The following is a 14,053-nucleotide window of genomic DNA, read 5'->3' as shown; positions in this document are numbered from 1 at the left end:
ATAAAAAAAACTTAAAAGATAACATCAGGCTCGGAGAGATATGTATTGGCTCCCAGAGAAATTTCGTCGAATGAACGCGCAAGATGCAGGCATCCTTAAAGTATTGTTTATATGTGGAATGCAGAGAAAGTTCATGTGGATTTGTTAACTTAGTAGAGTTATTAGGCTTCCTTGATAGCTGAATTGCTGAGCATCTGTCTCTATGCCTGATTACAGAGGCGGAAATTTTGGACATATTGAGCCATCGCCTCTAGCGGCCGCGTGGTGGAAGTTGAGAGGAGGAAACCGCTCTTGCCCAATGTCTAAGAAGCAACAAAGTCAAATCTAGTCAAGGACGTGGTTTATACATGTTTAACCGAACGCTCATACGGCTTCCTGCGGCCAAATTTTCTTTACGGAAAGCACATGAAGCTTGAAGTACAGGAGTTTGGAGATCTCCAAATCTTGCGCAGAACAAGCTAATTCTTTAATTAAGCGGTAAAACGAATAGAATAGAGAATGGAGAACTACCCATAAAACAGTGCAAAGAAAATGCCTTCCTACGTAGTAGCTATTAAATGATCTGATATCTTCTGAATACGCTTTGACTGATTTGTTTACTCATCAGCCTCCTTCGCAAATACTACTAATCTCTTTCACATCTCCTTTCTACGAAAACTAAATTGTTCTTTCAAAGTTGCGATTTTCACGTGTATAATGTCGGGTATTTAATGAATTATTTTAATTTTAATGCACTTTTGTTCAAATAATCTGCTGTGAAATTTTTTAACATGCGTTGTGCATTACTGATCTATTTGCCAACATTTATTTTCTCATTTTCCTGGGCAGTAGAGAAATTTGTGCCGCATTTTGCAATTTTTTGTAGTGTTTCTTACCGCTAACAATGCGTAACCATGTGCAATGGCCACCACTTGCACTGTGGCATAAATTATAGCAGCAATGTTCTAGGCATCCCCCCCCCCCCCCTCCAATTTACTTCCACCCCGTGCAATGCCCAATGGGCCTTCCGGGCATTGAAAATATTTTTGTAAATGTGGTTTATGTACTCAGCATTATTTGCCTTAAAAACACAATGTTGCTAAAACGACCTGTTTTACTATCTATGAGGAAGGACTGCACACTGTTAACAGCTGGTCATTGTAGTGAAAACTGTAAATTTTTCAACACGATCGACAGTGAAGAACGAGTAGTATATAGCTGAATGTATATATGGAACATAAGGCAATATGTCTAGCGTGTTTATTTCGGCATATTATTTTTTCTGATTATTGTTATATGCATACCTTAGCCTCGAAATGGGTAGAAGGGACAAATAACACCGTAAAGATGCGTTGAAAACATTTTTTGCAGCTATGGAAAGAAGAGAAACAAAACTCATAGTTCTAAACTAGGCATTCACAGAAAAATAGAGCAAAAAAAGGTAAATGCATAAAGCGGGAGTTGTGCGCAAATGCTTGCCCCTGATATTTGGAAGCATTAGTTCAATATAACAAACACTCGTGCCGCATTCCATTACTGTCTGGACCTGCCTGGTGAAAATTGACGTCTGCAAAATGAACGTTAAAGTTCGAAAGTTCTTTTTTATTATTATTTTTTTTTGCTCGGAACTTTCTCCTAACTTAGATCACTCACTGCAGTAAGAAAGGTTGACAAACCTAACACCGTGTTTACGCTGGCGTTCCTCTTTTTTTTTTTTGAGCCTTCACGAGAGACCTCTTCGAGGAAAAGAAACAACTAATAATACAACAGTAGCGCGCAGATGAAGTTACTTGCTCACTAAAGCATGGCAATATTGCGCAAAGTTTCAACAAGGTGTGGTAATACAGGGTAGCCGTGGGATGGTGCAATCAATGGCATCTATTTTTAGCCGAAGCCATACCGCAGTGTGAAATATTTCGGATGAAATAGGCCTCGAACCAGGACTGCTTAACGCTCGAACGCGTAAGTGAATAGGTACGTGACTTTTATGAAGATAACACGAATTAAATGCACATAATGAGCCCGCAATTCATTGGTCAAAGTTATTACGTAAGAAAAAACAACAGATACTTCCCTGTTTCGAAAGTTGGCACAGCCGTGAACTGATTGAGAGACTGCCTTAGGAAATGATAAAACTTATCCCGTGCATTCACGACAATACATATTTCGCTACTAAGTGACACTGTGCGAAGACTGCTTCGTTGTTTAGCAGTTTTGCGTAAAATGGAAAGAAGGTTACACTTGTGTGTTGCTGTACAGTAGACCTAACGTAACGAGAACAAAGCGCCAATTTGAAATTTTCAATTGGATACCAACTGATGACACGATTATAACCAGGAAATATACATATACACTAAAATACTCTTAAATATATTTTGGCTCTGAAAACAGAACACATTAAGAAAGGAGCAAGAACTAGAACAATTGAAGAGAGAGAGAGAGAGAGAGAAGGGAAGACGGAAAGGCAGGGAGGTTAACTAGACTGAGTCCAGTTTGTTACCCTACGCGTGGGGAGGGGAATGGGGTTGAAAGAGAAAGAGAGAGAACTTAAGTGTAGGTTGTCTATAGTCGGGCACTCAAGTCCGTTGCCTTCAGGTAGCGAAAAAGCGCTCTAACTGCTTTTTGGGCCAATGAGCTGTGAGGCCAGGCTCCCAAGATCTTCGCTTCCGTGAATGGCCTGTCATCCAGTCTATTTAATGCACACTGGAGAGTCTCACGTTGATTATCGAAGCGAGAACAGTGGCACAGAAGGTGACTGATGGTCTCTTCACACTTGCACTTAGCGCACATTGGTGAATCCGCCATTCCAATGCGGTAGCTGTAGGAGTTGGTGAAAGCTACTCCTACCCACAGCCGACACAGCAGTGTTGCGTCACGTCGTGGAAGGTTCGCTGGTAAGGTAAGTTTTAGTGATGGGTCGAGACTGTGTAAACGACACTTAGAGTTCTGTGGTGTATGCCAGCAACCTAACGTGATTGCACGAGCAAGACTGCGAAGCTCTCTTGCAGCGTCGACTCTGGATAAAGGAATAAGGACTGTCGGTGAGCCAGCCTGGGCACGTCGGGCAGCGTCATCGGCGAGGTGATTACCAACGATGCCACAGTGTCCCGGCAGCCACTGAAATATGATGTCATGTCCTCGTTCAGATGCGCAATGGCAGGTTTCGTTGATTTGTGACACCAGCTGTTCATAATTACCACGTCGTAAGCTTCGCAAGCTCTGGAGGGCTGCTTTCGAGTCACAAAATATTGCCCATTTGTTGGGCGGTTCTTTTTCAATGTATTCGACAGCAGCGCGAAGAGCGGCCAGTTCAGAACCTGTAGATGTCGTTACGTGAGAAGTTTTGAACTTGATGACGACCGATTGAGATGGTAGAACAACGGCGCCCGTAGAATTTTCGGACACGGAACCATCCGTCTAAACATGAATTCGGTTAGCATATGAAAAATGTAGAAGTTCCAATGTGGTCTGCTTGAGAGCCGCGGTGCTCAGGCTAGCTTTCTTCACTATTCCTGGAACAGCAAGGTACACAGGAGGCTTCTTCAAGCACCACATAGGGGATGGCGTTCTTGTTGCTGGTGAGTGCCTCAAAGACAAAGAGTGCCGGTTAGCCGCAATCGATCTGGAGAACGCTGCCTTGGGTCTTTTCTCAGGCAAGTGAGCGAGATGGTGGTCAGGGACTCTGGATATATGGCGAACATGCGCCCGTAGTGTGTCGATATCTATATAGGTCCTTATTAGGTTGTCTCTCGCGAGGGCAATTGTTGCCACGGTTGAAGCATTTCGAGGTAGCCCCAGACATGTTCGAAGGGCTTGGCCTTGAATGCTCTGTAGGACATGGATGCTAGTTTTGTTAGCATTGGACAGCACTGGTGTGCTGTATCGCAAGTATCCTAGGAAGAGCGTCCTGTATAGTTGAAGCATAGATGCCACGGATGTGCCCCACGTTTTACCGGCAAGAAACCTTAGTATATGGGAGATAGAAGTAAGCCTCTTCTTCAAGTATGAGATGTGGGGGCTCCATGAAAGGTCTCTGTCTATAATAACGCCTAGGAATCGGTGAGTTTTTGCGTACGAAATTGGTTGGTGGTCAATAGAAATGGGGTACCAGGTCATGGGCTTGTGGGTAAAGGCGACTAAGGCGCACTTCTCGGTCGAAATGCTTAGGCCTTGCGCACGCAGGTACGATGATGTTAGAGTCACTGCTTTTTGGAGCCGTGCACGCACCTGGAGACGTGTAACTGCCGAGGCCCATATGCATACGTCGTCAGCATATATTGAGAGGTTTACTGTATGCGGTAGAACGTCGGCAAGGCCAAGGATTGCAAGGTTGAACAAAGTGGGGCTAAGAACCCCACCCTGAGGGACGCCACGATAAGTGTAATGGTCAGTAGTTCGGCCATCTGCACAGTGCACAAAGAAGGATCTTTTGAATAGATAGCTCCGAATCCACCGAAACATGCGTCCACCAATTCCATTATTTTCCAGGGCATCAAGGATGGCTTCATGCGTTACATTGTCGTAGGCGCTTTTCACGTCGAGGAATAGTGCAACCGGTATACGCTTGTGGTGTTTTTCTTGTTGTACAGAGGTGACTAGATCGATGACGTTGTCAATAGAGGAACGGCCTCTTCTAAAACCAGCCATGGCATCGGGGTATACGTTGTGGCGCTCAAGATACCATTCTAGGCGGGTGAGAATCATTCTTTCCATGACCTTCCCAACACAGCTGGACAGCGCAATGGGTCGGTAGGACGCTAGGTCAAGTGGCGACTTTCCAGGCTTCAGGAGTGGTATCAAGCGGCTGGACTTCCACCGCTCAGGAACGACGCCATCAGTCCATGACTGGTTATAACATTCCAGAAGTCTGCTTCGGCCATCTTCACCTAGGTGGCATAAAGCAGCGTAGGTGATGCCGTCTGGTCCTGGCGACGATGAGCGCCTGCATGAGGCCAGAGCAGCGTCCAATTCCTCAAGTGAGAAGGACACATTCAATTCCGGGAAGCGTGTCGCAGGAACCTCACCCAGAATTTCGCCACTGATGGTGACCACACTGCCCGCAGTCTTCACACAGAAGTCTTCGGCTATGTCGACCTGTGAGCGGCCTTGATAGAGGGCTAGGGATGAGAATGGGTGTCGTTGCTGTGGAGACGAGCCAAGGCCGCGCACCGTCCTCCATATGATAGACAGTGGCTTGCGGGGGTCAAGTGATTCGCAGAACGTCTTCCACCGTTGTTCCTCCAGCCTGTCCATACGACGTTGGATTTTCTTCTGTATACGTCGAGCGACTCTAAGGTCATGAATTGACTTCGTGCGCCTGTATCGCCTCTCGGCTCTTCTGCGAATGGTTCGAAGTCGCTCAAGCTCCATGTCAAAATCCGTACGTTTTTTAGCGGATGTAAATGTGTACTTAGACGATTCCAGTACACTTGTAATAAGATTCTCAATGGTGCCGGTAAATCCTTCTTTGCATGCCTCTTCCACCTTTGTCTTATACGTTGACCACCTTATATATACTTGTCGGGAAGTACAAGAGGAGAAGCTTCCGAATCCAGTGATACTTATGTAGGTGGGAATATGGTCACTACCATGAGTCTCGATGTCAGAGAACCATCGAACATTTTGATCAAGTTGCCGTGACACCAAGGTCAAGTCTAAGCAACTGCTGTAGTTCGAACCACGCAAGTACGTCGGACTGCCATCGTTCATAATGCTAAGTTCATGGTCGGAAGCAAATTCCACAAGTTTCCGGCCCCTCGAATCTATTCTGGAGCTTCCCCAAGCCAAGTGATGAGCATTAAAGTCTCCCGTGATAATCCAGGGTCCAGTAGTCGCCGTCAGGATGTCTCGCAATCGGTCGCCGTCGAACCGACTATATGGGGATATGTAGGCGCCGATAAGGGTGAAGGCCACTTTATTCTTTGTAATGCGGAGACACACGTATTGGTTTCCATCATGAGGCTGCACGGAGTGGGGAATGTAAGTCAGTTCTGTACGGATGTAAACAATTACTTTGCTGGATTGCCCGCACGTCGACGCCATAAAGGCTTCGTATCCAGAGAGTCTTAGCGCTTTGGACACGTTCGGTTCACATATTACCACTACAGGAAATTGGTGCGTGAAAACGTATTGGCGGAAACATGAAATCCGTGATTTAAGTCCTCTGGCATTCCACTGGAAAATCGTCGCGCTACGCACTTCATCACGGAATGAAGGCAGTGGAAGAGCCATTGTGCTTATGCAAGATTTGCAAGCACTGGGCTCAGGGCATCCAACACTTGCACTGCGCTTCGAGCTGTTGGCGTATTCGAGTTGCCCACAAGCGTGCGAATCGCATGTATCAAAGACTTGAGCATTGTAACAATTCGGCGGTCATGCTCTGTCAGCTCATCTGGGTGAGGGGTGGAGCATTGTGGTGCCTTTCCTTGTTGGGGTTTTTCCACAGGGCTTATCCTTGGCAGTGGTGGCCATTCCTCATCCACGGCATTCTTTTGAGATGCTCCGTTATCTACACATGGTTTGGAAACATTCTGCACTGAGGTTGGAGCAGATTCAACAGCAAGAGGCTGTGCGGCACGCGTATTCTTTGTGCGGAGAGCAGAATTCCTTGATGAGCGTCTGCGACGAGAACGACGTCGCCTGACGTCAGCAGCTGCTTCACGATGAGTCGACCGGTCCCTCACCATTTTCTTCAAGATGGAGAGTTCTCGCTTAACTCTAGGACATTCCTTTGATGTGGCATCGTGGGGCCCTTGACAGTTCGAACACGTAAAAGTTTTTGCCTGGCAGTTGCCTGCAGAGTGTTGCGCTGCACAGCGGGAACATACAGCAGACTTTCCACATACGGCGCTCACGTGACCGAATTTCTGACAGTTTCTACACTGAAGCGGCTTCGGAACAAAGGGCCGGACAGCATGTCGAAAATGACCTACCTTCACATGCGATGGAAGGCAGTCACCTTTAAAGACAATTTTCACGCATCTGGAAGTTCCGAGACGGGCCACCTGTAGTATCTGGATCCCATGATTGGCAGGCTTTATCAAAAGGGGTAAATCCTCGCCTGAGATGGCCGCATCAATGTCATATATGACGCCTGTAGTAGTCTCTTTTCCCATCGGGATGATGGTACGGACGTTCATGCCACCGAGAACAGTGACGGCTCGCAGAGAATCTAACGCCGACCCTTGGGCGACGTCTACCGCGACAATATTCTTCCGAGGGTTGACTCGTACGTCCTCAATGCTATTCGGCAACAGTCTCTCGAGTTCAACCGATGCAACTTGCCTGTTGAGGAACCTCATGTTGTCGGAGGGTAGCACAGGTAAGAAAAGGATGGTGTACTTCGGCGAACTCTGCGGAGTCCTCATAGTAGATGTGTCCACAGAGGCCCTAAGCATCCGCCGCTTTGCTTTCTGGCTCAGGACAGTCACGTAGTCGTCGTCGGAGCTGTCGTCGCTCTCGGTCGAGTCTATCAGGGTAGCCTCGCTGTCGCTCGAGAGGCTGTTCCGCTTCCTTGAGGCTGCCGACGCGGGCGCCGCTACATCAGGTGGGAGTGCGGGTGGCTCCACTTCCATTCCCGTCGGGCAGGGAACAGTGATGCCCGGAAGAAAGCGAGAATTACCACAAATTACTGGTGACGGAGAACAAGCACTCAGCAATAGAATCACTTCTTCTTCTTCTTCTCAATTGAAGAACAATTGAAGGATTGCATTCAAGACTAAGGGATCACAAAACATTAATGTAACTCAAAAGTTTCAAAGATAAATTCTTGAGACGCAGGGTTTTTTCAATTATTCAGGACATAAAACCTTTTAGCAAAATAGCTTTCGCAAAGTCGGCGCTTGCAAAGTCGACGCGATTCGCAGACATTTAATTGCACTCAGAAATACTGCGATCAGGTATTACTCAGACTCACAGAATTCTTTCAGCCCTTTCCCCCTTCTTTCACTTGGAACTGGAACTTACCGAAATTCCACTCAGCCGACTCACACAAATTCAGATTCGCCAAAATTATACTTAGCTGGGCTCTCCCAAACTCAGCCTACGGGTCATTCTGTGTCTGAGTGAGTCGACTCATGAGTGAGTTCGCTGACCTATGCCAACAGCCACCCTTCAGAAGACGCCCCGCCCCCCTTTTTTTTGTTCCGTTATCTGTTGTTACTGACTGCCAGATATTGTTTTTATTTTCTGCGCATACGATGTTGAGCATCATCAAAATACCTTTTTTTTTTATTCTAACTCTCCTTGCCTGTCAGCTTCGCACGTATGACGCGGCCGAAACGAGAATCAACAAATGGGGTGCAACATGGGAGGCGTGTGAAGAGATATGCTGATCAGCCTATATGATCGATTGGCATCGGAGGTGTCTAGTCGGCAGAGGCTGGCGTGACGGCGGCAATTGCTACCGTGTGCCCTATTTGCATGTCACTGCTTGCAGTGTTTGCATTGCTGTGCAAAATTTACGAGTTTACTTTCGTGACCAAGAATAAGGCCGTGTCGAATGTTGACCCGTCGCCGAGATCTCGCAATGCACCAGCAGCGCGTGGAATACGCGGGACAGAAAAGTGTTCTGACACAATTGATGTTGCAGTGGTCCTTCACGATCCAAAACCCGTAAGAAAAAAAAAAGAAAAAAATATACAGTGGTTCTTCCTACTCAAAAGTTCTATGTTTGAAACGGAGCTAACTGCATCACGACACGTGTCTTATTCCTTAGACGTGGAGCATCTGAATGACCACAAAGAAAGAAAAAGCACAAGAAAATCAGAGCAGCTTACAGTACGCAACAATACACATGCGTGCTTGAGCGCTCAAATGGAACCGAACTAAGTGAAACTTAACCATTAGGTTTCTGAATTCCTGCATGTGTGAAAAATGAGTCAGAGAAACCACAACTATAACGCAAGCAAATACATCTAATGCTCTCTTTCATAACAAACATATCGCATGTCGCCCTCTCAAGGCTGGATATTGTATCTCGACTTGAAGCATAGTGGTACGTGACCTCTTGAAGTAGCTTTTTTTTTACGAGGTAAAAAAAAGGTTTTATTATGGGGTTTTACGTGCCAAAGCCGCTTTCTGATTATGAGGCACGCCGTAGTGGAGGACTCCGGAAATTTCGACCGCCTGGGGTTCTTTAACGTGCACCTAAAGCTAAGTACACGGTTGTTTTCGCATTTCGCCCCCATCGAAACGTGGCCGCCGTGGCCGGGATTCGATCCCGTGACCTCGTGCTCAGCAGCCTAACACCATCGCCACTGAGCAACCACGGCGGGTAAAAAAAAGAAAAAAGAAAAAAATTACGAGGTAATGAGGCACAAAGCACGAAATGAAGGCTTGGCTACTGTCAGGTCTTTTGCATAAACCGTATACAATGTAGTCCTATTTTTGTTTTCATTTCTGGGGGCTTTCTTTTAAAGAACTCGTTTCTGCTTTATCATCATTATCAGCTGCTTATTTATGTCCACTGCAGGACGAAGGCCTCGCCCTGCGATCTCATATTACCCCTGTTTTGCGTTAGCTGGTTCCAACTAGAGTCTGCAAATTTCCTAAATTCATCACCCCACCTGATTTTCAGCCGTCCTCGACTGCGCTTCCCTTCCATTGGCACCCATTCTGTAACTGTAATGGTCCACCGGTTATCTACCCTCCGCATTATATGGCCTGCCTATAGGATTTTTTTTCTCCTATAGTCAACTAGAAGATCGTCTATCGCCTTTTACTATCTAATCCACACCGCTCGCTTCCTGTCTCTTAACCTTGCACCTAACATCTTTTTTCGTTTCATCACTCTTTGCGTGGTCCTTAACTCTTTCGAGGTTCTTTGTTAACCTCCAAGTTTCTGCTCCGCATGTTAATGCCGGTGCACCGAATGATTGTGCAACTCTTTTCTTCATGTTCTTCTATTCTATTAACTCTCAGTCTACGGGAAACCACATGTCTAACATGACTGCAGTCATCTCACTTTTAACGCGGACAATTATGATTGACCAGGTTTAGCGTCACAAAGCAACAATAAAGTTATGGAAGATGCGGCGTTTTGTCGAGAGCACAGGACTAGGTTCCGACTTTACCGAAATCTTTGGATGCTCCACAAGTACAGCATATGAGTATTCTTCCATTCCACTCCTTCGGGACATGGCCGACGCAGCCAGTAAATGAACCCGCTACCTGGGGCTCGGCAGCACAACGCCATAGCAACTCAGTAGCCGCAGAAGCGGCAGTACCACGATAGAGAACTGCGAGAAATGTAAAATATTCACATTAAGTTCACGGAGCGGGGTAGTTGTACAGAGTGTTGATTACGCTATCCGGGTGGCAGCCTGGTCGTAACATCGACAAATGCTTACAAAACACCTTGCACTTCAGAAACTTTTTAATAATGTAAGATGAAGAAGGAAAATGAAAACGCTATTTTGCTTCGCATTTATGCTGCAGAGTACTGAGCAATATTCTCTTTTTTGCTACTCCCCTCTGTAATGTCTCTGGTACAGAGGGTATGATAAATAAATAAATAAATAAATAAATAAATAAATAAATAAATAAATAAATAAATAAATAAGTAAATAAAACATATAAAAGACCGGCTGGGAGAACAACTACCTGCATGGGAGATATTGGTATGGTACTATAGGGAGAAGAATCCACAGAGAAATACGAATAGTTAAAGCTTCGTTAACGCATTGTCGTTGTCTACAGGCACTCAACTGTGAGGAAGCTATAGCAGATAAGACTAGAAGGGTCAAAATATTGGAGCAATGAATTCTTTCTTGGTTGCATAATGCTTTATGCGCTCAGTCGACACGGCCCTAACAACCTATAGACAACACTGGCCAGCAAAGCAGCCTCGCTACGAATCAGTGAATGAGATATGGTTTGCTTTTCTCCTGCTGTTGGCGTAGCTTTTGTTGTGTTTTTGGTTCCTTTCGTAGGTTTCCTTTTTTCTTCTTTTCTCTTTTTGCTGCCACACATCATGTGAAGATTTCAGGTCTTTCAACGTACTACAAAGAGAAGGAGTTTCCATTGCTTTAATCGCGACAATCATGTTAAAGAAATTATCTGATAGAAACGCTGTTAACAATCTAGATAGACGGATGTGTTCTGCAAAATACATCTGCATACTCCCAGCCTGCCCGCCACGCTAACTCAGTGGCTGTGTCGTAGCACTGCTGCGCACGAAGTAGCTGGTTCCATCCGGACCGTGCGCAGCTGCTTCGACTTGTATGACGCGCCGCCAAAATTACTGGAACCGACAAAGCCTTTTCTACAATCTTAAACTATAATGACTACATATATTTTACTGTACGTGGCAAATGAGGATGTTCCATAGTCTCGAGGCATCGAGCGCCGAGGAGTTTATACTGGTGGCAACTTCGGTGCGGAGGCGCCGCGTATGCGCTGTAGCATGTGGCGGCCGATCCATGCGCAGCAGTCACTGACGTCAGCTATACGTTGGTTGCTTATGCCCCGTTCGTTTCTTCTGTTTTGTGTTGCCAAAATTTCCTGTGCAACCAAAGCCGAGCAAGCACGTGCCGTTTCTTGAATGCATCAACAATTAATCGAACGCGACTGAAGGTGGTGCGTGAGGCCATTCGCTTCCAATAGTTTTTATTGCAGCCTCACTCGAAAGGAACGGCGGAAAGCCTGCCTGTACACGCTGCCCGCATTCAACTGTACGTACATTGCTGACGCTGCTTTTTAAAGCAAGGCTACCCGCAGTGGTTGCTCAGTGGCTATGGTGTTGGGCTGCTGAGCATGAGGTCGCGGGATCAAATCCCGACTAGGGCGGCCGCATGTCGATGGGGGTGAAATGCGAAAACACCCGTGTACTTAGATTTAGGTGCACGTTGAAGAACCCCAGGTAGTCTAAATTTCCGGAGTCGTCCATTACGGCATGCCTCATAACCAGAAAGTGGTTCTGGCGCGTAAAACCCCATAATTTAATATATTTTCTTTTGCAGCTAAGCTGTATACAGCTAGCTTATTCGTCCGTCCACCAGTCTGTCGCGTGTACGCCGCAAACTCCTCCGGTGCAACTTCATGGGCATGCGAAAAAAAAGAGAAAGAGGCGCGCGATTGGCTGCACCAGTAGTGACGTCATCGCTCTCCGTTGCAGCCTAGCGCGCGCAGTAGTTTCTCTCCGGCTCCAAAATGGGTAGGCCACATGTCATACGTACTCCCGACTAGCAGGCAGCTTTCCATCCGGGAACCGGGAATGAGCTCGTCTACGCCGTGCCGATGCTGCAGCCTATGCACAAGAACACGCGCAGCCGAGCGCAAGCAGCAACTGCGTAAGAGGATCCTGCAGACCAAAAAGCCGTCGTTTAAGGAACCGTCGGGATTTGCCCAGTGACACACGCCGGTGCCGCACGTTTCAGCCTCACTGGTCAACCGTCTGTACGGAGCGCTTGGGCGGTAATTTGTTAAGATCGATAGCTGAGCAATGCCTCACATTTGGCAAATTGCACTTCAGGCACCTAATCCCTACAACGGTCTCACGTTATATGTGGCGTCTGGTTTATTTTTCTCTGACTGGATTTTTTTTCTGTCTTCATGCTCCTCAGCTCTGGCAGCGTCCGGTGCACGACTCCGTGTGCTCTGCATCGACGGCGAGCGCCAATGCAGCAGCGCGATCCCACTCACCGTCAACGTCGGCGTTAGATACATATGCACTAGCCACGGACAAGACTGGTCGTCATGTCAAGCTGTGTAAAATAAGCCTAAGGCTGAAGATTGGACTATTTGAGAAGACATTAAGATGGATGAAGCACCGAAAAACATCAAAATTAAGAACAAGAGAACGAAAACGGACAGGGAAAGGGACGTACCGACACACATGCAATTGGAAAAGCAGCGCAAAAAAGGGGGGATTAGGGGGGCAGGTGTGACGTATGTCGCCTTTTGTTCGTGATTTCAGTGCTGCTTCGCCAATCTACTTGATTGCACACACGACAGCGCTAACGTTCACTGCAAAATAACGGTAGGCTGCTTGAGTTCCACGCCCTAGCTTGCCAAAATGAGCTTTGTTTGTGGATGCATCTGAACCGCAAGTTGAACTCGTTTTTTGCTTTATATACACTACTCGATGCTACGACTGTGAACTGCCTCATACAAGCGGTGACCTTCCTCAAGAACACTTTCACAAAAATTGGTTTTCGAGTTCCTCGGGCCTTCAAAACAGCAGTGCAGGATCACTGGGAGCGCCGCATGCAGGCGCACATGGCGCTCCCAGTGATTCCAGTTTCGGTATTAGCAATTAAGCCTTGCCATGACCTAGTAGGCAATGTAAAATTCAGTACCTTTTCCATATGTGGCTCTCTCTTTTCAAGCTACATAACAATAAAGCGACGTAGTTATGTGTAGAAATAAAATGTGTTGGCGGCTATTTTCTTTGTTGGCGTGCTGTATCTTTATGTAGTTGCTTCATTTGTTGGGCAACGGGCGGCGCTTTCGCTCTTATCGCTTCGGCTGCCGTTCTCTTCGTAAGCTCCTGCCTCTGCCTATGCATGTGCAGGTTTGTTTCGTATGCTCTGCAGTTAAAACGTTTTTCTCTGTGGCGGCGGACGTTGCGGCAATGTCGGAAATATTGAGGAAAGGACCCAAGGCGTGCTGCGTGTATGTACGGTGTGGCAACTTGGGCAGGAAGAGCGGGACAAAATTTTCCGTTTCGCACCGGACGAGAGGTAAGCACACTTTTTTCTGAAGTCGTTATGAAGAAACAAGCGTTATCCTTATCAAAACAGCTATAGGACGAAACGAAAGACCTTCTGTGGCTGCTTTCTAGTGAATATCTTTTTTGGTTTGGCGCGCCTCATTTTTTCTGCGGTGTTGTAAGAAACTAAAGCTACTTGTTGATAGTTGCTCATGAGCCGATTGATGCTAGCTGACGCGCGGTCTAAAATTTCGCTTTGGTTTATGTTGGCGCTTGCTCGTCATTTCTTTGCCACAAGTAGAAAACTTGCTGTCTATATCTGCCGGAGATATTTGAATGCTTGCTCCACAATGTCGATAAACTGGAGCGCATTCTGGTGACCAGTTCTTTGGTTGTTACGTTACCATCTTTATGAATACAGTA

General features: G+C 46.6%; 1 long non-coding RNA gene across 4 annotated transcripts in view; it reads left to right on the top strand.

Annotated features, from left to right (window-relative positions):
* Positions 1 to 13,425: 13,425 nt before the first annotated feature.
* LOC135900342 (uncharacterized) overlaps positions 13,426 to 14,053 on the top strand; it is a 205,018-nt gene continuing 204,390 nt past the window's right edge. For all 4 annotated transcript variants that reach the window (XR_010563848.2, XR_011511376.1, XR_010563850.2 and 1 more), the window contains exon 1: positions 13,426 to 13,661. This is a non-coding gene — a long non-coding RNA (uncharacterized lncRNA). The remainder of the gene's footprint in view (positions 13,662 to 14,053) is intronic.

Source organism: Dermacentor albipictus, chromosome 1 (genome assembly GCF_038994185.2).
Source record: "Dermacentor albipictus isolate Rhodes 1998 colony chromosome 1, USDA_Dalb.pri_finalv2, whole genome shotgun sequence".
NCBI classification, from domain to species: domain Eukaryota; kingdom Metazoa; phylum Arthropoda; class Arachnida; order Ixodida; family Ixodidae; genus Dermacentor; species Dermacentor albipictus.
This window is presented reverse-complemented; position numbering and strand designations above follow the sequence as displayed.